At 42.3% G+C, this 4208-nt stretch overlaps 2 pseudogenes; both read left to right on the top strand.

Annotated features, from left to right (window-relative positions):
* The first annotated feature begins 7 nt into the window (after nt 1-7).
* LOC141567003 (chromodomain Y-like protein pseudogene) lies at nt 8-649 on the top strand (annotated as a pseudogene).
* Nucleotides 650-1688: 1039 nt separating this feature from the next.
* Nucleotides 1689-3394, top strand: LOC141569907 (zinc transporter ZIP6 pseudogene; annotated as a pseudogene).
* The last annotated feature ends 814 nt before the right edge of the window (nt 3395-4208 follow it).

Here is a 4208-nt window from a genome sequence, read left to right as displayed (position 1 = left end):
CTTTATTTATTTTATACGGCGTTTAAGAGATGACAGAAAAAGAGAAAGCACTAAAATGGCAGAAGCTGTCAGAAACTTCGTGAATACTTTCATTCAGTTTAAGAAGCCTGTTATCGTAGCAGTAAATGGCCCAGCCATTGGCCTCGGAGCATCCATATTGCCTCTTTGTGATGTGGTTTGGGCCAATGAAAAGGCTTGGTTTCAAACACCATATACTACCTTCGGACAGAGTCCAGATGGCTGTTCCACCGTTATGTTTCCCAAGATTATGGGAGGAGCATCTGCAAATGAAATGCTGCTTAGTGGCCGGAAGCTGACGGCGCAGGAGGCATGCGGCAAAGGCCTGGTCTCACAGGTGTTCTGGCCCGGGACCTTCACCCAGGAAGTCATGGTTCGCATTAAGGAGCTTGCCTCGTGTAATCCAGTGGTCGTTGAGGAGTCCAAAGCCCTTGTGCGCTGTAACATGAAGGTGGAGTTGGAGCAAGCCAATGAGAGGGAGTGTGAAGTGCTCAAGAAAATCTGGGGCTCTGCCCAGGGGATGGACTCCATGCTGAAATACCTGCAGAGGAAGATCGATGAGTTTTGATGGGCAGGCTGCCTGCCGATGACACGGGAATTGGAGCAGGACGCCTGTGGCTCCGAGCTGCCCTAATCCCCCCATCACAGCCTAAAACAAGTTCACTCTTAGCTCACGCTTGGAAGCTAGCCTTGAAACATGCAACCTATTTATTATCGAGGAGTTTTTAAGTACTGTAACTTTAAAATAAATACAAAACTCCTTTGTCCAAACAAAATTGTTTTGTGCTTAATAGACACACAAACATGAAAGCATAATGGTGCGCTCTAGACTGCTCTTCAAAGCTCTCATTTTTGTTATGTTTGGTTTGTACCGCATAAAAAAGAAAAGTGTGTTTTACTGGTTTGGGGTGGCAGAAAAGTCTGGAATAATGTTTGCTTTCCTGATTTTTTCCTTTGAGAACAGACTCTAAAGAGGTACTAGCTGGCCTCGCCTCCCCTGTCCCTAACAGATATTGAAAGATCTGAGATGTGCCTTTGTCTCCAAGAAGGTACAAATACCTCAGAGGTGGAAAATTGTACATCAAAAGTAAGACTTATCTTTTAAGATAAGTATTTCTGATGAAAAAAATCCACTGATGAACATGTTCCCCAAACTAAAGTCTGTCCAGGATTCATGCTGAAAAATCACCTGATTCTTCATTCTTTTTTTAAGATGTCCGGTTCTTACCCAGTTAGCATGCAGAAACCACTGTCTCTCTAGAAGAAAGCTTGTTTTGCAGTATTAGTGAATCACTGAATAGCTTAAGTATGAGTATCTAAGTTATAAGTTAGGTTTATTGGGTTTTAATAGTTTCTCTGACTTTTTGAAAAAATAACTACAATGCTTCTTGTTGCTGGGTGAGAAATACTACTTTATGTACAGTTCTGGTTTTCCATTTGTAGATGTGATTGATGTATTACTCCCAAAAAACTATTTTTGTGTTCATAAAGTGTAATTTTTAGGTTCACTTAGAATATGTTTTCTTCAATAAGTTAAAATTCTTTTGGCACACGATTAAATGCAAGAACGTCCTTATTTAAAAAAAAAAAAAAAAAGAACTGCCTTATATTCGACATTTAATGTTCTTGGTCTCTGCTTTCCTGTCCACACAATATATACTGAGAACAACATGGTGTCCGAGAGGGCCCTGTGTAAATAGACATGCGCATTCCTCTCAGGAGTGGGGACTGACTCTTGATTACAGATGCCTGTTAGTAGGCCTCTGAGCTTGCAATCACATTGAATGTATGAAGAATGAAATAAAATCAAAACCTTATTTCTGTACAGTTATGAAGCTTATACTTAGAACCGACCACCTCCTGGCTGTTCAGTGTGTAAATCTGCCTTTACCTTGGATCTGTTGGTGCAGTATTTTTGCATCTGTGGGACCTGATTTTTTCGTTCAGTCGTTTGAACCATATATAAACTGTACAACCTGTAAAGTTTTATAGAATAAATATTCAGCTGTGAAAGCTGGTTAAATAATACTACTATTTCTTTAAAAACAACAAAAAGCAATCTAACTAGAATCATACACGGTATGCTATTCTGCGTTGGGGCCTTCGGACTTCGCATAATGTTTTTAAGGTGCCCCCAGGTTGTGGCCGTGTGAGCAGATTACTCCTTTGAACTACAGAGTAGTGTTCGATTGCAAGCCTGCGCCACAGTTTATTTTCTCATTCATCAGTTTTTGGACATTTGGATTGGTTCTAAGTTTGGGCTCTTACGAATAAAGCTGCTATGAACATTTGTATGTAAAACCTTGGAGATGACCCAGGGGACACTCAGAAAGATGAATGTGCCTTTTCCACATTTCATAGTACTGAGGCATGGATTCTTCACCCACTGCCAGGAGGCGCCCTACCAGGAGCTGGGCACGTTAAGTACAGGCCCTGCCCTAAGATAGCTTTTATTGCAATAACCAGTAAAAAAAGAGAAAAGAAAGAAAAAAAAAGAAAAAACTGAAAATGATGATGACGTGGCGATGAAGAGACAGTTGTCCAAGCATGAATCTCAACTTTCAAGAAATGAGGAGAAAGGAGACGCAGACGACTGACCTGAAGTTTGTTATTGACGAGCAGACTCACAAGGGCGCTCCGGCTTTGCTTCTCAACAACCAGCAGCTTCAGAAGACGAGGAGGTCCCGATAGCTCCTGCTCATCCACAAGAAGTCCGTCAGGAATGCCTACGCAGAGGCTGCAAGAAGAAATGCCATTCACATTTCCATCAGACAATCTCCTTCACCACCGTCATGACTACCATCCTATTCTCCATCACCACCACCAGCACCCCAAACTACCACCCCCAAGGTCACCATCGGCACTGCTCTCAGGAGGAGCTGAACGGTGCCCGCCTCGCCACACTGGTGTGGATGGTGATAAGGAGCGACGGCCTGTGCAATTTCGGCGATGGCCTGGCAATTGACTAAAACTCTATGAGATGGCTTCAGTACTTCTGTTGCTGCCTTTCGTCATGAGTTGCTTCGTGAGTTAAAACGGCAAAGGTGGCTTTGCTGTTTTACTGCAGGCTGGCATGACTGTTAAGCAGGTTGTGCTTTATCATGCTGTGTCAGCCCTGCTGGCATATCGTGGAAGGGCAACAGGAATTTTCATTGGTCCGTATGCTGCAGATGCTTCTAGGTGGATATCTGCACTTGCTGCGGGCGTATGCATGGATATGGGACCTGCGATGCTGTACAACGATGCTTGCAACCGTGGATGTAGCCGCTGAGGATAGTGTTTCTTAATGCACAAGAGTGGGATGCTTCTGGGTTTGGGAATTACATGGTTTATTTCCATATTTTAACATTAAGTTGTGTTTCATATAAACTTCCAAGTAGGGTATAAATGCTAGAGTAGCTGAAAAAGCTGCCATCTATAGTTTGACTACGTCATAGGGAGATGAGTTTGTATGCTGTGATATGTAGCATTTAGGGTTAGTGGGTTTTGCGATTCCTGTATTGGATATTGCCATTCATTTTGCTTATAGGGTCAGCTATGGTGGTCACCTAAAGGTATGTTTTAATATTTAAGTTACTCTATTTGGGGAATATAAACTGTACGTACAATTGACCAATTTTAGCAGTCTAGTGTACAAACAAGGGATTTCCCATGACATGTTCTGTATATCCCTGCTTCCTTACCTGTCGTTAGCTTGTCACCTGCGTTCAAGTTTGCCTGTTTGTTACACGAGGAATCACACAGTAGGCGCTCCTGGCTTCCTTCTGTTCTGTGAACCTCAGGCTCAGGCTGCGACTTTTCAAAAGGATGTCTGGCTGTTCAATATTTTCGGGTAGTTCTGCCATGAGCAAGGGAATAAGGAAAGCAATAAAAAGGCTTCATTAAAGTTGTGAAGCAATGGAGGATTGATTAATTCTGGTACATAAGGTACATAAGGACACTGCAGTATCTAGTAGGTATTAAAGTAATTCATTCACCATGAACTTAGCGGACATTAAAGTAGACTAGTACCGTACTCAGTAACATGGGAAAACGTCCAGGGTGGGTGGATTTAACAGCAGATAACAAAACTGTAAGTATGTGGTATGACCTTCTTTTTGTCAAGCATGAAATATGTTGGAAAGATACAACAAAACAAGATGCATCTGACTCCAGGGGTTACTGGTGATTGTTACTAGTGATTTTTTTCT

Source organism: Rhinolophus sinicus, unplaced genomic scaffold (assembly GCF_036562045.2).
Source record: "Rhinolophus sinicus isolate RSC01 unplaced genomic scaffold, ASM3656204v1 Contig136, whole genome shotgun sequence".
Taxonomy (NCBI): Eukaryota; Metazoa; Chordata; class Mammalia; order Chiroptera; family Rhinolophidae; genus Rhinolophus; species Rhinolophus sinicus.
Note: the sequence above shows the minus strand (reverse complement) of the source record. Positions and strands in the feature narration are given on the sequence as shown.